Source organism: Mastigoproctus giganteus, chromosome 8, assembly GCF_048544385.1.
Source record: "Mastigoproctus giganteus isolate SK-2022 chromosome 8, ASM4854438v1, whole genome shotgun sequence".
NCBI classification, from domain to species: domain Eukaryota; kingdom Metazoa; phylum Arthropoda; class Arachnida; order Uropygi; family Thelyphonidae; genus Mastigoproctus; species Mastigoproctus giganteus.
Genome location: NC_143582.1, coordinates 932850 through 959166, shown reverse-complemented (window position 1 = coordinate 959166; position 26317 = coordinate 932850). Strand labels below are relative to the sequence as shown.

Here is a 26317-nt window from a genome sequence, read left to right as displayed (position 1 = left end):
TCTTTGCTGATTTCCAATTCACTCGGATATTTTGAAGGCTCTTCAGTTAATCTCTTTATTACACTATCATACTCTCGCATGAGTATATCTCCAACATTGGAACTAGACGAGTCTTTGTTTTCTTCTAAAAGAACAGTTCGTTTATTTTCAGTTTCTTCATTCAACGCTAAGACTCCTTCGGAATGTTTTGATAAATCTCTTCAGCATGCTTTTTGAAAACTTGCTTACTTGGAAAATCAAAAGTTCTTGAACCTGAATCTTCTTTCCTAAACTTTTTGGGGTTGTGTAGATAGCTCAGCAAAGCTACAGTTGGGCAATTTCGTCTTGCATTGGAACGCTGCAAAAGGCTTTGGTGAAACTTTAAAGCAAATGGGTTTTCTGTTGTATCAAGCTTAGCAAGCAGAAATTCTATTGAAGACTCTGCTTTAAGTAAGTCTGTATCTTCTGAGGTTATAGCCTTCAGAATCATTTCAACTGGTCGCAAAGTTTCACGTAGCAATTCAAGTGTTTTCCAGTCATCGTCAGACACAGCTTCAGTTGACAGTACTGCACAGAGCATTTGGAATGCAATTTTTCAATTTCAAAAATCTCTCAGTCATATAGAATGTGCTATCCCATCTAGTCTTGCAATCTAATATAAGTTTATATTCTTTCCCATTAAATTTTGCTTTGACAAAATTTTGTAATATGTCATTTTTGTTAGGCGATTTTCGAAAAAGTTTGCAAATTTTTCTGACTTTGTTAATAGTTTGTGCAATATTGGCCATTGGATTGAAGAAATAAATGAGCTCATCGGTAAAGTCGGTTTGATAAAGCATGCCTTGCTGTCTTTCATCAACTTCTTCATCATCACTACTTTCTTCATTATTTTCATTTTCTTCATTGTCTTTGGGAGACTCAGAGACTGTGGCACCATAATTGATTGTTTTTTTATAAAGTACATCTATAACTGACAGATGTATACAATGGGCTATACAATGTTTATGATTAGGCGTAATTTACTTGCCAAACTTAATCATCATTGCTGCTCCATCGGTGGTGCAGGCAACAATATCCTCATCCAAGTTCTAACCAAATTCCTTCAAGTGTCCATTCACAATTTGCTCAGTTCTTCTGCTATCAAGTGAACCATTAATCTCAATAAGACCTAACGACCAATGATTGTCTTTTGAATGCACATTTATATTCATATACCTTTTTATTTTGTATAGACGTATATTCGTCTAGAGTCAATGAATACCGTGCACCTAAAATCAATGAATTTTTGAAATGCTGAATGAGTTCTTCTTTCTTAGTTTTATAATAATTCAGAACCATATTTTTAATTCCATTCACTGAGACTGGTGGTAATTTATCATATTTATTTCTCTGAAGGTGAAGGCTTGATTGTCTAAACTCACTCTTGGCAATTGAATTAAAAGAAAATCCATCTAAAGCAGCTAATTTTGAAATCTCTTCTTCCATAGATTTTTTAACGATAAAGTTTTTTAATGTTTTTACCATTTTCACGGGAGGTTCACTGTTATCTTGTTTAATGTCAATGTGATGCATTTTCTTTTACTGCAACATCAAAGATGATGTAGATCCTCCAGACGACTTCATTATCTTCTGACATTTCGAACATTGTGCTTCATCTTTGCTTTTTCGAGCAAAATAATTCCATACATTTGATTTTATCTTAGACATATTAAGAGTAATAAATATTAATTAGTAGGAATTTATATCACCGACAATTTTAAATAAAAATATCGAAGATAACACAGACACAATACTATGAGTCACTCCCGCAAGCACTAAATGAAGAGTCTAAACGAGGCAAGTTTCAAAATTTTCACGAGAGGAATTTTTTATTTATTTACTCGCAATTTTTTTTTGCCCCATTAAATCTATTGTATTTTCAAAATTACATAAAAGCTAAATTTGGTGAAGCTGCATTTTGGAGAACATTTGATCGCAAATTTAATAGGAATAAAGAAGCAAAAAACTTTCTACGATTGAAATTTGATGCAAAAATCAGTGAATCTGTTTCTAGTGGGTAACCATCAATAAGGCGCGTTCCATAACTTGCCTGGCGAACAAGATAGATGGAACGGAGAAATGTTGAGCATTTTCTTTTACGCTATCGCTCCGACCCACTCAGTCGTAAATGAGTACACCTGCATCGTGCCATGATACAGGTGGGGAGATAAAAGGTACCCCTCCTAGATTTGGGCCACTTGCCCATGAGATTCGTACCTAAACATAAAATAAAATAAAATAAAAAAACATGTTTAAAACATAAAGCAGTTGAACGATCCAGACAAACGAACAAACAAAAGAAAATGTGCGTAACAAAAAACTATATTCGAGAGCTAACTAAGAAAATATTCGAATCCGGTTTTAGAAGCTCGGTTTCGGTTTTAACAACTCAATATGAAAACCAGGTTTAACCGGTTTATAAAACCGGTTTGCAAGCTCTACTCCCCACCATGACTTATGGAAGTGAAACTTGGGCACTCACCAAAAGAATGGAAGAGAAGCTGAGAACTACACAGCGAAGAATGGAACGAATTATATTGGGAATCAGACTGTTAGATAAGAAGAGAAAGACGTCAATTAGGCAGCAAACTCAAGTAAAGGACATTCTTATCAAAACTAAAGAACTAAAATGGTCTTGGGCAGGACACATAGCTCGAAGACATGATGACAGATGGACTAAGAAAATAATGAGAAATTATTTTCTAATAGAAGAAAACCTGGAAGACAACAACAGAGATGGACAGATGAAATTTATGAGTTTGTGGGTAGTAAATGGATGGCCATTGCACAAAACAGAAGGAACTGGAAAGTTGCTGGAGAGGATTAAAAATGGCTGATGATGATGAAAATATCGAATAAAATAAAACTGATTTTATTAAGCTTAAATTGTATTTTTTCATTTCACATGACGTTATTGACGGATCCACCTTCGTCTCAGTGTAGCCAACGTCGATTTTTTTTTTTTTTTTTTTTTTTTAATTGCCCGTAAAAATCGACGAAATTTTGATTAATTGCGAAATCGAAATGCAAGTTTCCCGTAAGCGGACTGACGAAATTATGTAATTTTTTAAAGTTAATCGGCGACATCGTTGAAAACAGAAATCAAAAATATAATCGGAAACACACCCCTCCCACAAAACCGCAAGGGGCACCTCGCAACATTTCCTATCGACAACCCCTTCCCCATCTCGCACCCTCCACTCCCACACCCTCTACTCCTACCACAGTGTGATGAATCCAGAGCGTTTGCACCGGGCGGGGGAAGAATATAAACTTTGGTGGTATTTTTATCATTATTTTATATTTGCAACAACAAATCTGCATATTTATGAATGTCATAATAAGAGAATATTAATTTATTAATAAAAATAAATAATTAATTATTAAATGTTAAAAATTAATAAATCGCTTCATTTATCAATTTTTCCGATAACTCATTCGGGCCCTCTAAACTTATCTTCATGCAATCTTTCAATATTACAGTATAGATGCATATCAGTGGCGGCTCGTGACTCTGATGTATGTGGGTGCTGCTTCTTAAAGTTACATTAAATTGCCTCGGTTATACTGCCTTGGCACTGCTCACTCCGCAGTTCCTTTGACTCGTTTTATTACCTCTAAGAAACGAGTACTGGCAACCTGTCAACTAGGCATTGACTCAACCACCGGGAACAAAATGTGGAACTGTGCGCTACACAGTTCCACATTTTGACTGTATATTTAGATTTAAAAAGCTGGGAGTGCTGCAGTTCCAATGATGCATATACAGTATAATAAAAAGGATATAAAATGTATTGTTTATAGGCTGCGACCAAAACCGTTTTGTTTGTGGTATACAAAGGAAGAATTAGCCACAAGTGGACTTTGCTGTGAAAAAAAACAAAAAACGAATTGTGAAAACCATAACGCCAAACTGCTTACGATTGAGTTGTTGGCTGAAGACTCCCCTGAAAGCCGCGGGACACTTTATAATTACAATTACAATAGCATCTGTCACGAACCAATTCAGGCGAACCTATTCGCGGCCTGCAATCTTCTTTGCGATATACAAACAAAGAATTAGTCACGTTTGTGTGAAACACTATCAAGCGATGGTTTGTGTGAAAATAAAGGGAACTGAAAACCATAAAACGAAAATGCAGACACTTGAAATAGTGCTTTTAGTTACAATTGTGCAGCTAGAAATATTGCTCATTTAATTATTTTGAAAATTTCTTGTCTTCAATTTTAGTGATTCATTTTCGCCGTCTACCACCCAACAAGTACCACACTTAGTTCACGTGATTTTTCGTGTTGTTTATTTGACAAATTTATTGAATTCGTGTTTTTTAAAATTAAAATTACTATTTTTTCATCGGGGGGGGGGTGAAACTCACCCCCGTGGATTCAACGCCGATTCCTACTTTTATCCTTTGGGACGTATACAGCACGTGCAGTCCACAGTTCCACTGTTTCAGTTAAATCGTAAGATGGCCCTGGTGTGCTTTGAATGAAAAAGATGGCGCTGCCACGGCCGAAATCTCCCGTTTAAGAATTATTATTATTATTATTAAAATCAGTTTATTTCCCAAGAAACCTTGGGTCACCCCGGGACGGCTCTGTGCCAGAAGGGTGTGAGTACAGACTAAGGTGCGAGGAACACAATGTACAATAAACAAGGGTACATGCGTGGTCGACCCGAGACTTTTACAGGATTAAATAAACAATAATGTACAAAATATACAGTAATATACATGATTACATGAAGACAGAAAGTCATATACAAATAGGCAAGTTAAAAAAAAGGTCTGTCCAGGAGCAGGTGAGTATTATAGGTTCATAATCTGGTAACAGTTCTTGAGGATTTCTTTCCTGTAGGGCTTGTCTTCACAGAACCTATCAGGGTGGATCCTAAATTTATTGAAGATCCGAAGACAATTGGCTGGAAACATGTTCCTCAGGGAATCAATGCTTGACAGCGTAAGACGTAGAGGGAGACAGGAGTCGGGGTGCTTCCCTCTTGCCCTCCTCGGGCCAGAGATTAATGCGGATACTGATGGAGCATCAATTCGTCTCGTTATAAGCCGTGCAAGCGTGAGGACAATTTTTGTCATGATGATATGTCTCCAGGCAGTGGTGCCCAGATTTGCTTGTAGGATAGATCTGGGGATAGTTAGGGGGTGGCCTACCACCCTGTTCATCCATCTAAGCAACCAGTACTCTAAACTAAGATACTTCTGAAGGTATGAGGCAGGGGCAGATGACCAAATTTCTGAAGCATAGAGAGGAATCGGCGAAGTACACTTCAGGATGTGTCGAACAAGCAGCGCTGGCTGATGCACACCAACGAGTTCTTGACGCACTGCCCAAAGAGCAGCGTACGTCTTCTGCCTTATCCTGGCAAAGTGAGGCTGAAATGTGAGCCCAACGTCCCAGGTGAGGCCAAGATCAGTATGAGAGGTCACCTTTTGCACAGGTTCCCCACTCACAAAGATTTGGATATCATTTTTGGCTTTCTTCTTGGTTATCGTCAGTTGTGCTGATTTGGAAGGGCTCAGATGCAGCGCTATTGTGGCAAGATAACTTTCCAATTCTTTTCTTGTTGTCATCTGTTCGGAGTGTCTTTCCATGTTCGGGGTTGGACGATGACACGACAGACGTGCAGGCTCTGGGCGCTCGGTAATGCTGGGGCAGGCAGCTTTATTCCCACAAGTATCCCCCCCCTCTAAGAACGCGTATCAGCTAGACTGCGGTTTTCAAGGGGGGTGCCGTAACAACATTCCAGTGGTGTCACGTAATTTGGGTATAAATTACTTAAACTGTTTTTTTTTTTTTAATTTATATATTTATTTCATTATGAAAAGGTGTCCATTGTATCGTATCATTTTAATTGATTTTGTAGCGATCTATAATTTATATTTATTTAGTACCTGTACATAAAGAATAAAATGAGTACATACAATTTGTATTATGAATTTATTTGTCATTTTCTTTATAATTATATTACGTATTATAATAACTATCAAATAACATATTTTTGTAATATTAGATATGTGCGCAGAGATAATCTGATTATTAAAAGGTCGAAAACAACTGTGTTGGGTATAACTTTTGGCCCAGTGGCGCCGTGAAAATATTACTACGACATTAAGGGTGCCGTGAACAGAAAAAGTTTGGGAACCTCTGATTACTAGAGGGCTACAGTGGCGCAAAAACAGAAACCAGTTACAGAAATTTGGGACGATGAAGGGTCTTCTTCCAGCTCCCTCGACGGAGATAAATCTCCAATTACGCATCGGGTGCAGAAGATCAGTTAACCGATGCCTATAGCGATATGGGCACGAGACACACTTGAACGCAGTGGCCAATCAGACGTGGGTCACGACGTGCCGCGTGCCCCTGTGTCATAATGCAAAGTCCATCTTCTTTTATTGAGATTAAATTATTCGGAGAAGGAGAGGACTTCATCTCAGGTTCAGCACTAGGTCAAGGGGTGTTTGACGCATTTATTCTAAAACCCCAACCAACCGCCACCCGAACTTCGTTCGTCAATTTGCTGTTTGCAATCGATAATTGGACTGATTTCGAGGAGTCCAGCCTTAGGACGATGGTGTCAACAGTAATTCTTGCCGCTGGATTCGCCCGGCACCCTACGGGACAATTTCTGTTGGTTGCTTTTGTTAATGCCTCGTGGGTAGCACAATCCGTGGAATCGTCCTCCTCCGCACACCGGGTGGAAAAGACCCGAGTTCAAGTCCCGTCGATGACGTCAGGAATTTTTATGGACCTTTTTCACAACGTGGCTGAGTTAGTCGGTCTCAGGCTTTCGTAGGGTAGTGTGGCTTTTTCTCGCCGAAATTCGTGTATTTCTTTAAGCAAAACAGAAAATCGATCACAATTTACAGACAGCATTGCACGGGGCTTCGTTTGATCGGCATAGCAAGAAGTTATCTGATGTAGGGAAAAATGGCTGCAAGAAGAGAAGAGAGAGAGAGCTTGCGGATTCCCCTTAAAGATAATTAGCTTTGGTGAAGGTTACTGCGCGTTCTGATCGATTTCCCGTTAAACGGAATGGCCCAGACGAAACCCGGTTAAATATACCAAATTGGGCCAGGGGGATATGCACGAGCACCACGATTAAGCATCTCTACTTCGTCCCATCCGCTTGTTGCTACTCTTCCACCCAATTACTCGCGATATCTCATTTCTACCCTCACTCGTCGATTATTCAAACCCGATCTTATTCTGGACTCGGACCCAGTCCCAACGTATAACAGCGACGGGAAGCGGCGAACTGCACCCGCCAATCATTCGTTCATCTAATCGCGATAAAGATAATCGCACAACTGGCATTTCCACTAATTCCGTAGGCATCTGCTTCAGCGGCCATTTTAATTCGGCCGCGTGTTTATGTCCTGCCCCACTTAGGTCAGCCAGAATGCCACTCTTTGTTCAATGCGTTGTCCGGGTCCCCTCCCGTTTGCCAATCAATGGACTGCACATGCTGAAGCGGTTAAGGAGACCGAAGTCCCACAGCGCCTGTCCTACACTTCAGGATGGCGCCTGCAGTGTACCATTCTGTTCGTAAGCGGGTCATTAATGCGAGCTGAGCGTGTTGCCCCGCTAGAGGAGAGCGAGTGTGACCCCGTGACAATTGTAGAGGGTTCACCGATCGGAAGAGAAACGAGAAAACTACCTCTTATCTACGGCGCACGCGCTAACGGTGATAAAAGAAACAGGAGGGGGTGGGTGCAAAAATTGAGGCCTCCACAAAACCGTAAAGGAGAGGCCACTCCGAAGAACTGATTTGATCCCCGCTAAGAAAACAACATACCTTAAGCGAATTGCATTTTATTAGCTACGGCGCTTGTGAAACTATTTGGTGACCTTTTCTGACTTCCAGAGACCTGCGAGGCTACCCATTTTGGTGGCTGTGGGAGAGAGAGAGGGGGACTGATGGCCAAAATCTGATCAGCCAGGTGAACCCTGTTAATGCGAAAACGCGTAAAACCGGGAAAGATTGGCGACCACTTTCTACTGCGATACCACTTCTGACAAGCATTAATTTGAGCTGCTGCTGACGAGCCTCCAACAGGGAAAAACGGGCTCAGAAAGGTACACCGCTGGGAAAAAGAGCATTCTGCAATTCGCTGAAGCTCTAGCGAGGTCATTCGTCGAGGAATTGCCGACTGTCAGCTAAAAGGGACACGCGATGTGTGCCGGACAGGTTTGATGACACACGACAGGACACGTGACTTGAATGCGGATATTCTGAGAAGAAAGCTGAGGCCGCACGGCGACCTCGTTACGTTACGAATGTTTGCAGAGTCAACGAGTCCGCTTAACCCTCGTGGGCGAGGCGAAGGACCTCTCCGAACAATCGGCACTAAAGGGGGCAGTAAAATAAGCTTTCGCTCGTGCTCTCCTTTCGCCACGAGACTGTGGCGAAAGGTGAGCGAGAACAACCCCTCGTAATGCGAAGTGGTTGCATAAGGAATGAGATCCTCCACCCAATCACCCGTAATGCGTAACGTAACCTACAGATTATGAATGTGTTTGACCTTCGTGACATCGGAACCGCCCACTTCGCGACACCCCATCACGCTCTTACTCCGTTGTGTCATGTACGACGAACAACGGAATAAATTCAGCGAAACGCTTTTCATTGTTTTTCCTGCGACCATCTTCATAGACTTCGAGGGAGCCTTCGACACCGTCTGGTGGGATAGTGCCTTGGCACGCCTTCGAACTGCCGCTTGCCCCCGGCAATTATACAGCCTCTTCCAGAATTATTTTTCCGACCGAGCAGTTATTCTCAAATCAAAATTCCAGCAAGTCACCAGATCAGTAAATCGAGGTTGTCCCCAAGGGTCAGTCCTGGGACCCCTCATTTGGAATATAGTCCTCCAAGACTGGCTCTCCCGCACCTTCAGGAATGCAAAAATTGTGGCCTTTGCTGATGATCTCACAGTTGTGGTGTCAGGGCATTCACGGAAGGCCATTGAAGAAAATGCAAACCAGGTCCTCGAAGATCTCTCAACTTGGGCCGCACTTAATAAGCTGCATATCAACCCAACGAAAACTAAAATGATGCTATTTAAGAATAGACTGGATCTCAGGCGCCCACCGCAGGTAAAGATATGTAACGCTCAACTGCCAATCGTCACTGAAACCAAGGTACTTGGAGTGATTATTGACCACAAACTCAGCTTTCTCCCACATCTTGTTAATCTACGAAACAAAGTTAAGAGATTCTCAGGAACCATCATACGCATCTCTAAGAATGATTGGGGACTCTCCAAAAGGTCCCTACGGTTGTATTACAATGCAGTATTTTTACCAATTGTGACCTATGCAGCCGGAGCCTGGTTCCATCGGGTAACTCTTGTAAAGATGCGAGACAAGCTTGGAACCATCCAGAGGTCAATGTTAATGGCAATCTGCCGAGTGTGTAGAACGGTCTCCACTCCTGCCATTCAGGTCATTGCGGGAGCACTTCCGCTCGATCTACATGTCATCTTCCGAGGGTTGTGCTTCCGAATTACGAGAAATATCCCAACAAGGATCCTCGACATTGAGGTTAATCTGGATGCTGACCCCAAGGCTGAGATGACGCGGTGCTACAACAAGCTCTTCAACATTTGGCAAACTCGATGGCATAATTCAACACTGGGCATTGTCACAAAAAGATTCCTACCTGATGGAACCTACACTGCTACTAAATCTGTACAGTCTTGGTTTACCCCTTCACTAGAAACGGCATACCGGACACGGACCCATGAATGAAAAATTACACCATCTGGGTCTCCACCCAACAGATCTCTGCTATTGTGGAGCCAAAGAGAACTGGTTCGAGTGCATTACGTACGCAGATCTGAGACACAATCTTGTCAGCTGTACATAGTTCTCTGGCGAGCATCTAGAGCTCTTCCTACAGAACCCTAACAACCTCCCTGCACTGCAAACCTACTCAGCTGAAGTCTTTAAGCGCAGACGAAGGATTAAAAGCCCCCAGTGGTCAACATCGATGACCCAGCAGTGAACTGAACAAACCAACCATGTATTTCCCCTCCCCCCCATCCTGCTACATGGGCTGTGGAGCTTGTTTCTGCGGCCTGTGTTCAGGAAGGAAAACACCATCTCTCTCCTCTTTCCCCACTTTATTTTTTATTTATTTTATTTTATTTTATTTATTTATTATTATTATTATTATTATTTATTTATTTATTTATTTTTTTATTATTATTATTATTATTTATTTATTTATTTTTTATTTTTATTTTTATTTTTTTTTTCTTCGCGTTCTACAATCAGTCACATGGTGTTTTTTTTTTTTTTTTTTTGCGATCTTCAGGGTTGCTGTCACTTTTTTTTTTTTTTTTTTTTTTTTTCTTTTGCACCACGGGAAAATCTAAATTTTTTTTAAAAAAAATAAAATTATTTATTTTTTTTTTTTTTTTATTATTTATTTATTTTTTTCTCTCTCTCTCCTCTGGAGTGGGCCCCTAGAGGAATCTGGCCCACCTTTTGGCAACATCAGGTGGATCAGAGTCTCGTATTGAGACGGTACGTGTTTAGCTGGGACTGGCCCACCTTCCCGTGGTGTGGACGAGTACCCAGAATCATCTGTCCAGGTGACTGATGCTTCTGGGTAGCCAAGTGGCCAGAACAGAACAACAGAACACACACACAATACACACAAACCGACGTCACACACATATCTGGCCCATTTGTAGAGATACTGATCACAGAGATACGAGGCGGAGTTGAACTAACGTTCTAGGAGCCGCCCCTTACAAAAACACATGTCCACATGTCCACATGCGACACTGCCCCACGCCCTACTCCGAACTCAATGCCCCTCTTTCTGTGTGCCGTTGTTAACAAACCCGAAGGTTGACTTTCGAGCCGTTCTGCCACATGACATTGAACTCAACTATTACTTGAGAAGCTGCAACCACGCGGGTGTTCCTTCAGTTATGGATAGAAAGCGGCAATCGGTGGGAAGCGTGGTCAGGGGTGCAGGGTGGTTGTCTCAGTTGCACGCTGCATCCCAGGCCGCTCCTGGGATGCGGCATGATTTCGCTCGAATTAGATTTTTGCTTTGAAGAAGAGGAAGATCCCGATCGCAATCGCTTTTCTTTACTGGTTTGAACGGAAGATGCCGTGTGAAATGCACATCGCCCACTGGAAAGTTGTTTTGCTCTCCCCAGAGAAGCCACAGCCCATTTACCAGCAGATTCTTGACGTTTCATTTGGTGGGACGAATCTTTCTGGCTTCTTGGAAGGAAAAAAATAATCCCACTTACAATGTGCCAATAACAAAAATAAGGAAGATAGACAACTTATTGAAGGTGCAGCACGCACATCACTGAACCTCAACAGGAGACCACGCTCACACAGCCAGAAGAAACAATGAGAAAGATGGAAGAAGGCTCTCCGTAGCAGGCACTACAGTGGCCTCCATCAATACTATTTGATAAGATTGCTTCGGACGCATGGCTCACGAGTGGGTGGCTCTTCCTGAGACCAAAGGATTCGTGCTCGCCATCGAAGATCAAAAACTACAAAAACATTGCCAAGGATCCCAAAGTGACAGATGACACATGTCGACGATGCCCCCTGGCCTAGGCGCCTCAGTAGCCAGGTGGGACGGAGCAGCAGCGCGTAGCACATGCTTCTTGATTAGACCGGGGTTCGAGCCCGTCACCACCAAATACGGAGGATGCGGAAAGGTCAGGGAATGATCACCGCATATCCCGGAGCAATATGGCCTCAGTTGCTAATGCTCCTAAAAACCAAATAACTAACTAACTAAGCCACCTGGCCTCAGAAACGATCCGGCACATCACCGCGGGATGCAGGATGATCACCTCGACTGAGTACACTCATAGACACGACCAGGTAGCCAGGATAATACATCAGAAGCTAGCGAGGAAATACCAGTTGACAGAAGAAAGTGTACCGTACTACAAATACGAACCCCAGGCAGTACTAGAGACCCCAACCCAGAAGCTGTACTGGGACCGCGCCATAATAACGGATAAGACCATCCCGCACAACAGACCAGCCATAACCCTTGTGGACAAGAAGGAAAAGGCTAACTATCTGATTGACATTGCAGTGCTCAACACTGGCAACCCGCAGAAAACCGATGGGGAAAAAATCAAGAAGTACGCGAACCTAAGACAGGAAAATAAAGAGGTGTGGCACATGCAACAACGAGCCTCACAAGAGCCTAGGAGGAAAAGGCCTCCCAGAGAACACCTACAAAGAACTGCAGAAAGTTGCAATCTTGAACACCTGGAGGATAGTCAGAGAGCGCCTCGACCAACAATATCAAAGCGATCCGGATTTGCATCGAACTGATTTTCCCGAAGACCAGTTTTCTTCTTCGCACGATGTGCCTCTTTGGGCGATACCCTCGCCGCGAAATACGAAAGGGTGAAATCATCGCGAACACTTTACATTCTGCCATCATTTAGCTTTGAAGTGCACCTGACTGATGGTGAATCCGTGCTGGCCAATTCTCTTCTTTCCGTCTTAAGAAATTTGTTTTTCCCACTACTCGGGATAATTTCACAGTACGATCATTAGGCCCCCGACAAACTTAGGCCCACTTCTGCCACCCTGCCGAGTGGCTGCTTCTTGCAGCCGTGCCTTTTATTCTGAAAGGAGCTCTTCAGTTCTGATTGCGAGAAGGGTTCACCTTCTGAATTTTGTTCGTGTCCTTAGAAAGCGAGAGGAGGCGGGATGTCAAGAAGGTCACTTCTCCGCTCGCTAGAATAAATAAGATTAAGATAAAAACAGTGCCTTTTAGCTTTAATCTGTTGTTTAAAATAAAAAGGCACCGTTTTAATCTTAATCCGATAAGAAATTTACTTATAGATTAACGCTTTCTTAATCATAAGAAAGTGTTCGGCCTTTCTTCTCTAATTCAAGCTGCGAGATGAAATTTCTCGCGAAGCGGCTCAGGCAGAGCCTAACAAAGTACACGAGAATTTGGCTGACACACAATAGGGTCTTTCCCTCGCACCATTCGTCCGATTAGCACCACCAACCCGCTTGGCGAATTTGTTGCATTTTCGCTTTCGTCTTTTCCACCGCTTTCGTTTAAACTTATTTTCTGCTCTTCGAGATGCTGCCGCCTTCGGAATTTCCCAGCGACCCCTGAATGATCGAATTCGCGTCAACCCGCAGGTAAAATCCGAGACAAAATCCGTCGCTTTTGTTTCCAAGGTTGCCGGCAATCGGTGCCAAGGTTTAATTCGGGAAGGGGGGGGGGGGGTAAGAAAAAACAACGCCAAGAAGAGTCCCCTCCACGTCTTACGTAAGACGCTCCTGGAAACAAAGAGAAATACATCGGAATCGATTTTGCGCGAATGATTCGTGCTGCAACTTCACTTCTGGTGTGACGTCACACTGATGTTATCCTTCGTCAGATAGAACCAACGAGTTCTTCATTTGGGGCCACAATTAAAGACGACCACATGCGGCTGTTAGTTGCGACGCCTTAACAACGCAAATTCAAAGTACTGGGGCCGAAATGTGAAACAGTTCGCCCTCGGACTTGGAGGAAGGAGCCGTTCAAAAATAAAAATTGGCCGACTAGCGGATATTCGGAAAAACGCTTTCCCACTACTTTTAATTGTTTCTTTTTCCTTTTTTTTTTGTACATACGGTATATTTAAATGTTATTGTTCGGCACTTTTAAATAAAATAACACATTTTTTAATTTGGGGTACTTCGGTATTGCACAATTTAAGTAAATAATTGGTCCTTGAGGTTGTCACAGACATTCTCTCAGATATGCCAGACAAGCTGTGCTTGCTACCTGGGAGTCTAAAACGCTGATAGAACTGATATTCGGGTGACACGCAAGACAAGTGAACCCAATTTCGGTGAAGTCCAGATGGTCTGTGATAGCCAAATCCTCTGCTTGCACCTTCACGATTGTGGGACTGTTAGTAATCCTGGGTATAACCTCCATGCCCAAGTACATGGTGGGTGACCACCCAGGTGTGAACCAACGTAAGCAGGGGTCGAGGTGTGGCGCCCACACCACATGGAGGAAAACCGCCCCTCTGTGTTACCAGGCAGTACTAGGTGGTAGATGACTCTCATCAACTGGTGCAATACCACCACTTTGCTTATTGGAGGCTTGAAGTGGTGGAACCCATGTTTAGTCTCTATAGCTAAGTTCCGGTCAACCCTTCCCCACCTCTTCCATCATGCAGTATGATTGATGACTTTCGAGGTTATGATGAACATTTTGTGCGAGATACAATATTCCTTACATTTCGAGGGTACAGCTCTAAAACGGTGTTCGTAAACTGGCTGATAGTTATTAGACCGGACCAAACTTCTTGGTAACTCTTTTTTAGAGGCTTCCGGATCAGCTAATGCAGTGGTTTTCAACCGGGATGCCGCGGCACCTTAGGTTGCACAAACAACATTCCAGGGATGCCACGTAATTTGGGTTTTATATTTTTAATTTATTTGTTTACTTAGTACCTCTATATAAAGAATAAAATTGTTATATACTGTATATATATAATTTGCATTAGGAAATGTAATTTTTATAACTATATTATTGTAATAACTATCACATAACACATATTTTTTTAATATTAGATATATACGAGTGTGTATATATATATATACACACACACACAGGGAAAGAATCGGATCTAACAGGCGGAAAATTGAGTAGGGGTGCCGCAAAATAAAATAAATTACTTAGGGGTGCCGTTATTAAAAAAACATAGAAAACAACTGAGCTAGTGTATAATCTTGCTACCTCTACTCTGCCAGATAGTGACTGGAGGGAGTCCGAGTAGTGTGTATGCGGGAGGAAATTGCGGAGGCCACGTGATGTCAAGGATATTCTTACCATGTGTATGGCATATCCAAAAATTTCATTACTTCATACAGCATGTCCCACCCACTTTTTCTTACTATTGAATACACCATGAATTGTCAAACTAATAGAACAAGCTTATCTGAGAAAAGATCTAAACCTCCCAAGGACTTCCTAATTCATTTTACAAATATACGTGGTCTCAATTCTAATCTCAACGATGTCCATTTCCACTTGCAGTCTGCCAAACCTCATGTTCTTTTTCTGACAGAATCTCAGTTATCAGTTGATTCAACTACTGCTCATCTCAGATGCCGAAATAATTCGCTGTATGATTCCTTTCGCCTCAAAGGTGGTACTTGTGCATATGTCCGTTCTGATATTCCCTGTCACAGACTTTGCAATTTGGAATCTCCTCTCTTTGATCTTCTCTGGCTTAAAATCTCTCTACCTCATTGTGTCAAATTCATCTGTTGTCTCTACCGTTCTCCCAACTCCACTAATCACTTGAAGCTCTTTGACTTCCTCTCTTTGCAACTAGACTTTCTCCAGTCCAACTTTCCTAACAGTGAGGTAATTTTCCTTGGTGATATTAATGTTCACAACTCCAGCTGGCTTCCGTTTTCTAGTCACACCGACCCAGCAGGTCGAGATGCTGAGGATTTTGCAATTACAAATGACCTTGCACAGATTGTTCATTTACCAACAAGAATACCGGACAATCCTAATCATACAGCCAATACGCTTGATCTTTTTCTCACAAACAACCCTTCTAAGTACACGGTCGAAATGAGAGGTCCTTTAGGCACTTCAGATCACAACTTGGTGATTGTCTCTTCTCCAATGGAACCTTTATCTCATAGCTATTCCCAACCTCGTGTTGTTTCGCATTACAAGAATGCAAAATGGGATGACCTGCGAGACTTCTTTTCTTCTTTTCCTTGGTCGGATTATTCTTTCAAAACTTCTGATGTCAACGTTTGCTCAGATCGTGTCAGCGAAATTATTCTTGCAGGAATGAAATCCTTTATCCCACACTCCACTTTAAAATTTCGTCCTTTATCTAAACCTTGGTTTTCCAACAAATGTGCTAAGCCTGTTCAAGAGAAGAATGTTGCATATCGTAATTGGCTTGTTTCTAATTCTTCAGTTTCATTTTCTGCCTACACCAAAGCTCGCAACAATTGTAAAGCAGTTATTAATCAGTCCAAACTAGAGTTTAAACAGGCTAAGAGTAGAAAACTTGCTTCTTGCCCTAATGGTAGGCGAGCATTCTGGTCTCTTGCCAAAGCTATTGGCCGCAACTTTTGCCATCTCTGCTCTCACCTCTGTCCAAACCAGATGGTTCTGTTGCCACTTCAGCCAAGGATAAAGCTGACCTGCTAGCATCCCATTTTTCTTCTAGCTCATGTATTAATGATCTTGGTAAAACACCTCCCACCATTCCCAACACGCTCCATTCAATGCCTGTTGTGGTCTTTTGTCAAAAGGATGTCAGAAGGATTTTGATGAATCTTGATGCTAAGAAAGCTCCAGGTCCTGATGGTATTTCTCCACTTGTTCTCAAAACCTGTGCTCCTGAACTTACTTCTGTTCTTTGCCGCCTTTTTTCACTTTCTTATTCCAAAGGTGTTTTTCCTTTTGCTTGGAAATTTTGCTCGTATCCAGCCAGTTCTTAAAAAGGGTGACAAATTCCTTCCATCCAATTATCGTCCCATTGCAATTACTTCAGCTCTTTTTGAAGTAATGGAGAAATCAATTAACCGCTAACTCTTAAACTACCTAGAAACCTTCGGTCTGACCAACAATCGCCAGTATTAATCTTCCTCGTTTATTCATTCAACTGCCGTTTTCTGGAACAACCTTCCTTCATACGTATTTCCTGAAAATTACAGGCTACAGAAGTTCAAGTCCAATGTCAATAAATATCTTCTTTCGTCTTCTCAACCTCCAACCCAAGCACGGTACTAAGTACTATAGGTTCTAATACCTCTCGTGTTTGGTGTTTTCATAAAAAAAAAAAATAATAATAAAAAATTAAAATAATAATAATTGGTAAATTGTGTACCTTTCAGGTTAATCACACATGTTCTCTGAGGGTGCAGCTACAGAATTCTTTGTAGCTGCACCCTCAGGCACGTTGTTTGCTGTTTTGTAGCTGTTAATAATAATAATAATAATAATAATAATAATAATGTTGCTCCGTGCAGATGTCCCTACCTTAACCTTTGAATGTAAATATGACCCCCCACCCCTAGTTTACTGCTGTCCAAGCACCGCTGCTACCGCTCGAGTAGAGCAATAGACAAGTAATAATATTCCGCCCCTTACAGAATTCCTTTAAACGCGCCGTTCTTTACCTTGTTACGGTTGTGGTACCGCTGTATGACCTCCATTTCGATAGTAGCACATTCCGCGACCCCTTTCCGCCACTCGGTGATGTGATTGAAAAGGTCAATAGTGCTCGGAACTGCGGGTGGCACCTCGTGTCGAAATCAATTTAAGGTTTCGACACGATGTGTATCTCCGTTGTGGGTGCTCATGGGTGCAACGGCGCCCAAGTCAGCGTTTAATGCGGATGGAAGTAGGATGGCGTTCGTTCTATTTTTGTTTGCTGGCAAAGGATCCCCGATTAGAAGAGCGCGCGAACATTGGAAGGAGCAACTGCACTTAAAGGAGACATTCTTCGGCGCATTCCTCATTCTTTTCGAACACAGTTCGTTAAGACGCAAAGCGAAACGACAACGTGTACGTTGTGTAAGCACGTGAATCCGCCTGTAACGGATTCGTTGGAAAACATCCAGATTCGGTTTAGAAATCGCAGTTCTACCCACCAATGCACACATCACCAATCCCAGGACCGAACTGAAGAGCGCATTTTGCAAATTTGTTCGGTCTGAATTCTTGAGACTCCCCCCCCCCCTCCACACAAAAACGAAAACATAAGCGAAGGAACGCTGACAGCGTACTGAAACATGCACTCTTCGTTGGGTCATCTTAAGAAATGGAAATTAATGACGATCGAAGATACGAACAAAAAATGTAATCGGAGATACGCGGACTGCTTCTTGGGTTCACCGAAAGTCGCGACTCCGTGATTTGTGACGTCCTGCCCCCTCCACGCAGTTCGCGCTTTTGTTGGCTTCGGGGAAAACGTGCGCCCGAAAATTCACTTCTATTTTATTCTGCCGGCAAGAAAACGGCAACGACTGTTTGGAGGGGAACGAGTGGGGGGAAGGCGAGAACTGCCGCGGAAAGTGACTTCACTTCCGTGATCGCATTAACTGGAAATCATTCGTAGCGCGCCCCGGGGAAAGGAGCCGTGTGCACATCGAGCAGAACTGGGTCCGCTTCGCGTGGTTCCTTCGGTCCGAAGTTGCGTGCGTGCTTGTCTGGCACGTGCAACGTGGCGATCAAATCGAGATCGGAGATAATCGACGGCCCTGACTACGATCAAACCCGGAACTGGCGCTAATGGGTAGTCAGCGTGCGTGAGAAACGGCGATAAAAGGGTTTTCGCTAAACAAAGCGAAAATACTGCGCACGCGCGTATGAAGACCGTAGCTCTTTCGATAATTTGCGACGCGAGCGGTTGACATTTTGGTGTCGGCGAGAATAGGCGGCCGTGACCCCGCAATACGACCCCTTATAACGAAAGTCCTTCGGGGAATTCTCGGTCGAATGTAAACAAAGCAGTTTTGTTGCGTTCAACCGCTGGGTTCACCGAAGGTCACAATGCGAGCGTTCAACTAAGTTCCACGAGGAAAGAACGTTTCGAGGCAGTGCGGCCATGCCGAAGCTGTGGAGCGGCCACAAGAAAGAGAAGGGGAAGGGGTTGGCGCTTATCTCAACACGAGCCGCTTGTAGAAACGGATCCCCGAGTGGAAATGCGGGGAATGACGATGTCCGCGACTTAAAACACGAACGCGGAGTTCACGGCTAGAACGTGTACAACAGGTTGCCGTTTCGGTGCGGAGACTGAAGGTCACGAGTGAGTTCCCCGAAGGGGTTTCGTTCACTATTATCCGAGCGAAGCAGCGACTGGGCACTGTCCTGGTAGCCCTTCATATTTTATGGTTTTCGTGGCAATCTTTATAAAGGGGCGGGAGGGAGTTGCACTGCCGTTTGGTTCTTGTCGTAACGTGTGCTGCCACGGGAACGGAGTACAATTCTTTCATTACCTCGAGATCTTTCTCGTATCGAAAGTGAAGCCGAAATCGCCGAGCATCAGGGACCAGCTGTTTGTCCGTTCGCAGTTCGTACTGTGCACCAAATTATCTTTATTTTGTAGTAAGAGACACCCGCTTATGGTTATTAACCAGCGGGTGCACATTCAGATATACAAATATAAGTTCTATACATAATTATCCATTTATAATTTATACAAATCATATAAATTATAGAAAATATACATTGTCTAATTAATCATATTATACAGATCATTGCCTTATTTTTACATAACAGGCAGATAGAAAGAGGGAGAGCACAAGCATAAATTGCAATTTCACAAGGAATTAGAGAATGTTCACATCTACACCACTATTTACAGCGAGATAACAGAAAGACAAGACGTCCAATACAAACATAACAGGAGCACCAGTGAGGAGCAAAAACAGTCCCGACCAGTTCATTCTTCATTTCCTGCATTCTCTTTTGTTTTCATCTGTGAGCATCACTCAATATTTATAGGTGGAGTAATAATAATATGATCTTTATTGTAAGGTTCCTAGGTACACGCAGATACCCTACCTTTACATACCCTTCACGGCACTAAGCCAGGGGTTAACAAGCGGCAGTTGTGAAACATTTCAGTCCTGGACCTCTTCTCTGTGCAAAGCTTTTCTGGGTCTGCTTGAAGATCGTTGTACATCTTAATGGTGTTCAAAGGAAAAAATCGCCGAAGGCTCTCCAGCTGTGTGAGCGCGCTACTGAGTGGAGGGGATGGTGTCCTATTCGCCCACCTTTGCGTCATGCGGGGCCGAGTCAGCAGGTAGTCAGTTTTTAGCGAGTCCAGACTCCCAGTCAGCAGTTTTGCAAGCGTGAGGATGTTCTTGGTGACAATTACGTGAGACCAAGGCGTGACATCGAAGTTGGCATATAAAATGGCTCTTCAGATTGTAAATGCCTGCGTAGTGATCCTGTTTAACCATCTCAGCATCCAGTACTCTAAATTCACGAAAGCCTCGATGGTAGCATCTGGGGCAGAAGACCAAATCTGAGATGTGTAGAGAGGGATGGGGATGACGCATCTTAAAATATATTGTTTAACAAGGTCAGGGTTCCTGATACCTACTAGTTCTTGTCTGGAGGTCCAAAGCGCTGCGTAAGTTTTCTTCTTTACATATCCGAAATGGGGTGTGAAGTTTAGGTTTTCGTCCCATTTCAGACCAAGATCAATGTGTCCTGACTTTTTTGACCACGCTGCCATTGACGCGTATTGATATGTGTGTCTTTAATACCTTGTGGGTGAAACTATTTGTGCTGTCTTGTGTTCATTTAGTCGGAGCCCCATGCAATTAAGGTATTCTTGCAACTCGGCGATTTTGGAGTTTGCTTCGTTGTTGCGTTCTAAGGATTGCGTTCTAAAAATTTCAAGTCGTCTGCATATACGACAAATTGTTTTTGATTTTGGGTCAGGAAGAGATGCAGTGTTGTTGCAAAGAGAGTAGCAGAGAGGACACCACCTTGTGGGACTCCCCTGTTGACTTCTCTTTGTAAATTCCATTTATAGCAGTGATATATCTGTCCCTCAAAGAACTCGTTATTATTGCTAATACGTGCCCAGTTATATGGAAATATTCCTCTAAGATAAATAAATTTTTCTGTTTATACTCCGGCACGACAACCAAGTCAGTAGAGTTTACAATAAATCGTCAATACAAATATTTATCGTATTTAGTAGTCACGGGCTTGAACCCGTGACTACTAAATAGTCACGGGTTCAATAAACAGCCAAGGAACGCGTGCTATGCACTCTCGCTCCTGACCACTGGGCTACGTCAGGCATATGATAGTAATAGCCGAGATGGATATACTGTCGAAAGCGGATGCAACGTCTAAGAAGACAATGTCTAATTGCTGTCTGAAGTTAAGGGCGTGTTGGATTCGAGATAGAGTCTCCACGAGATTGGTGGTAGTAGATCTTTGTGGGATCACTGAATGAAGGTACTCCGGTCTATGGCCGAAGCAGTGATGGTTGATGGTATTTAAAATGGATTTCTCAAATATTTTTTGAAACGAGCATCCAATTGCAATAGGCCTGTAGTCTTTGGCGTATTTAGGATTGTTATTTTTGGGAACAGGTTTAACGAAGTACGTATTCCTTACCTTCGGAAAATGGTTTTCACTTGTTCATTTACTTACGCACTTCACAATCTCTCCCACTATCCAGGATAGACATTACAAACCCACCCGCAGAACATACCTGAACTTAGAATTCGCATTCGATTCTTCGCTCACACACATCCCCCGATCACGAATGCCAAGTTAAGATGGTCTTGGCGCATTATAGCCTTAGTTGCTAATGCTCCAATAAAATCAAAACCAACCAGCCAAGTTAAGAGTGAAAATCTGTTTCTGTGAATTGTGTTGTCAGGAATGACGTCCTCCTCCTTCGAAGTTCGGCTTCCCCTCTTGCGCGACTCCTTTGAAATGCAAAATACTAGTGCGAGCGAAGAATCGAATGCGAATTCTAAGTTCAGGTATGTTCTGCGGGCGGGTTTCTAATGTCTATCCTGGATCGTGGGGGAGATTGTGAAGTGCGTAAGTAGATCAACGCGGACGTCTTTTCTGTACACTGATCGAAAAGTAATCCGAATGAAGAAAGAAACAAGGAATGATTGTGCAAACTTGACAATTCGCCGTGCTGTTAATGTGGCGGGCTGTCACACATTGAGGGGCCGTCTACTAAAATAAAACAAAAAAATGTCGTAGCAATCGAGCATCAGAAAAGAAAATGGAGTAGCGTGTTCGCGTAAACCAACAGCCGATTTTGTAAACGGAATTCACAAACTACTCTCAGCTGCTTACACTACACTTTTCCGCCAACCCCTTTTGTTCATCCGAGGACCCCTTTTACGAGTGTAAATATTCCACGGAACCCTAATATCTTTGAAAGCAGTAACGCTTGCGCATTATTAAATTTCAATAATAATAATAAAAGCTGAAGTTCGCAGAACCCCCACCAGGCACTTTGAAGACCATTGCTCCCAACCTCGCAGTTTTAATCGATATCTCAATTTCCTTTATCATACACTCGTCCCCCCTCTCTCATTAAAAATCCACTTCGAAGTCCATCCCATAATCCGTTATACTTTTAATTACGGGGGTGTGCCATTGATTGATAATTGAGGGGCGATTGGATTCTGCATCAGAGACAATATATCTGCATCACACAATTTTGTAAGGAGTTTATTTCCCTCGCAGCTTTCTCTAGGGTTCTTCTTCCCCTTCCCCCCTCTTGTTCTTCAGTGTTTACGAAAAGGAGCTCGCTAATCACGCACCAGTGCTCGAATAGCGCACACATTTGGGTTTGGCCTTGGCTCGAGTCTACGTTAGTGCTAAATATGGCGCTGCTCTTGTATCCTTTCTGTCGTCTCACTTGCTCTGACTTTTGCGTGTTCGTCCCGGAATAAAAAGAGAAAATTTATTTTTATTTTGTGATTCGTCTTTTTTTTTTTTTTAATTATTTTACGATTCTTCCCTTTTTTTTTTTTTTTTTTTTGAAATTAGAAATAAAGATTTTATTGCGCATTACTATTATTATTGAGATCGATCTCATATTGTGGAGGTACTTCGCAACGAGTTGCCTCGGTGTTGCGCTGTAATTAAGTTTAAACTAGTTAGAAATTTTAATCTAAATTAAATTTTAAACTAATTAAAGTAGTTAATTTCAATCAAATTGGTTAATTTTAAGTAAGTTAGAATCCACTGTAAAAAGAGAAGAACTTCTTCAGTGCGGCCTCTTCCAATCCAAAAATGTCCCCCACCCCGCTGAATCGTGTCTGAAACGAGAACAGCGGGAAGTGACCTCGCCAAGGGTAGACTGGCAGAACAGGTGAAATGCAACATGAAGGGGTCACTGCTGTAATTGCGACAACTGAGGACTGGATTTAATACAAATCCGGATTCTTCCTTATACCCGAAGGGTTTCGCTTCTTCGAGCAGATCTTCAAGGCCCGCAATATCGAACCCGTCGCGAGCGCAACCTTGCTTGTGAAAAATTGCCCTTTGGCCTCTGCTGATTTTCTCGATCAGAAACCGTGCACGGAATTTTGAGGCATTAAAGCAACGAGACACAATAAATGGCCGCAGGTAGCACTAAAGTAGGTCGCCTAACCTTTTCAAGAGATTTATTTGACCACGTTTCGAATTCTCAATTAAGCCGGCAGCTTTTCAGTAGCCGTTTAGCGAACTGACGCACTCTGTACCTGTCGCCGCTAATTATGGCATCCACCCCTCTCTCTCTCTCTCTCTCTCTCTCTCTCTTTGTTCTATGATTGTCCAAAGCCCAACACGCTGAACATCCAACACAGGCAGGAAGAACCCCAGCCTTGCCAGAGACTGATTATTTATTGATTTATTTGTTTGAAAAGACTTCAACAAATTGAACAGATTCGAACCGGCACCTTTATGTACACTTCGTATCATCCCCAATGAGCCCTCCCCCAAACTGTAACCAGCTGTAGATGTCCTGTAGAATGCACTGTAATTAGTGTCACAAGTCCCCCTCTCCAATTTACGTAATTTTTATTTGTTTTGTTGTCACACTTACTCATTGCAAAGATGTTCTGGGGATTTCCGATTGCAGTTCGTAGACAGGGTGGTCGCCTCTAACTGGTTGTTGTTGTTTGTTATTTAGTCTTTAGAAGCACTAGCAATTAAGGCCATATTGCTCCGGGGATATGCAGTGGTCATTCCCTGACCTTTCCGCATCCTCCGTATTTGGTGGTGACGAACCCCGGTCTAATCAAGAAGCATGTGCTACGCACTGCTGTTCCTGCCCACCTGGCTACGGAGGCGCCTCTCCAAATGGAGTGACACATAGTGGCATAGTGTTTTGTGGAAGGCGCCACCGGTGGTTTCCCACATCTGCACCATAGTACTCTGTGAAGAATTTACAGAATCTCTGTAAAAGCCAGAAAAAGTGTGGTGTCTGGTTTGTGACAGAGTTGTGCTGTGGTCTGTTGTTCTGTCTGTGGCTGCTTAGCCGCAAGGCCCCTAAGGGAACCCCACGTTGTCCGCCACCACCACTGGGAGGTGAGCCAGGCTGCCCATTATACTCTGGCTGGCCTCCGCCAGGGTTGCCTGAGCTTCCTGACGGAGACCAAAAAAAAAAAAAAAAAATATATATATATATATATATATATAAAATAAAAATAAATTAATAAAAATAAGTAAAAAAGTAATAGATTAAAAAAAAAAAGGGAGAGAGAGAGAGAGGGGCATAGAAGAATAGAGGATTTGAGGGGGAAACACAGTCTCGTGTTGGATGTGCCGCGTGAACTGATTTTGTCGGTGTCTGTGGCAGTTCACAGCTCACAAAATTATAGGTGCAAACGCGCGCACCTTGTTTTCTCGTTCTATTCAAGGTAGGCACGGATTCATCGGCAGAGACCAAATGATTAGCGCGTGGTTCGTCCAACTGGCCGAAACATCATTAATGAACGTTATACGCAACGTCGGTCCCAAGGACGAATCTCAGGATGTACCGGTGCTGCACGCCCGAAGCGCAACCGACGTGCGAGTAACTGTCCGAGTACCTCTTAGTCTGGTAACTGTCCGGCCCTCGCTCATTATGCAGGTTCGTATTATTAGCAGCAGTACGCTCTTCGCTGGTATCGAAAGGACATATTTAATTGAACAGAAATGAGGTTACCATTAGGTAAAAGAAAATGCTCTTGATTGCCACTCTTCTCCTTTTTTCCTCTTTTTCAGAAGTAGTAACGAAGAAAATAATAACGAAGAGAAAACATAAAGAATTGATTTTTAGTTACCGATTAATACAAGCAAAAAAAAAAAGTGAAACCTTTTTTCTCCTCATTTGTCTGTTCTCGTTTTGCTCTTCGCCCAATCTTCCTTCGTGCGGATTTGCTGAAAATTGGAATCCACAGAAGTCCAATTAAAGACAATCAGCAGCCCTGCGAAGAACGTCAGCTTCTCATACACTAAACGGCCCGCTGTCAGCTGCGGGGCCGAAAATTTAGTTCAGGAACTCTTGTACTTCTGACTCTCTCTCAGGGTAAGTCATGATTTTTTTTTTTTTTTTTTATTGGCTGGTGCAGCATAAGTCTCAGGCTTCCTTGCACCTTATGGCTAATAATAATAATAATAATAATAATAATGAAATTTCTTTTCTTCTGTCTTCTCACAGCTTAAGCAACGTAGTATAGTGGCTCCATCTTTAGACAAAATCGCGAACCTCGTTCATTGAATTCAATCTTTACTCTCCTCCACGGCCCAGACAGTAGTAGAAGACAGCGTCCATCTGTGCAGATTCCTCAGGGACAAGAACTACGGCCAACCTGCCCCCTCGAATATTTCTCTTTTTATTTCAGTTCTCTCTCTCTCTCTCTCTTCTATTGTTCTGTGCATTTCGCAGTCCTTAAAGAAAGGTTTCTTATTTGCAGTCTTTCGTTAAAATGCTTTCGAGGAGCTTAAAGAGTCTGCACAAATCCTGCACCGTACGTGTAACTTAACTTTATCCTCAACGTTATCTGAAGGAAAAAAAAAAAGAAGCGTATTTTTAGAGACAAAATTGCAACTGAGAATTTGGTACGTTTGTAATAAATTCTGACTCAAAATTTATAGTTGTTGTCCACAAAATGTTACAAAAATTTCAAGAAGGATTTAAGTCTTTTAAGACCGAGACGCGAAAACAAATGTGAGAAGGCCACTTCTTGTCGCGGTCATCTAATTTTCAGCCAAAATAAAGTTCACGCACTTTTATTGAGGGGCATTATAAGATTTATTTGCGTAACCGCGCCATGAAATACGCTACTGGTGAATTAACGCAGTGACCACATTTCAAAAGCATGTTCAACTGCAACGGACACCAAAAATGTATAAAACGAGCCCGAATTCGATGTTAACTCAAAACTTTTAACTCCAGCAGTCTGGGAATTTGCTTTATAGATCCGTCTGATGTCAGGGAGCAGGTGGGGATGGAAGAGTCTACGGAAACTCACCACTGCAGCAGACCTTCTCAATCGGCAGTCCAACTGATACGAACTCCAAGCACGTGGAGAGGAATACGTAGCGCATCGAGAGTGCTACAACAAAAGACTGTGAGAAATCTACGTAAAAAAATAGAAAGTCCGCCATATTTCCACCAAAATACTGTATTTTGTATTTTTTGCAGTGTAACGAATCCAATAGATGGAATGGATCCAAAAAAATCAGGTATTTACAACTTTGTTTCCCAAACGAGGTGCCCTTTGTTATCGTTAGTTTTCGCTAATA

At 42.6% G+C, this 26317-nt stretch overlaps 1 protein-coding gene across 1 annotated transcript in view; it reads left to right on the top strand.

Annotated features, from left to right (window-relative positions):
- The window catches only part of LOC150081189 (uncharacterized), a 41396-nt gene that overhangs the window by 4818 nt on the left and 10261 nt on the right, over positions 1-26317 (top strand). The window lies entirely within an intron of this gene.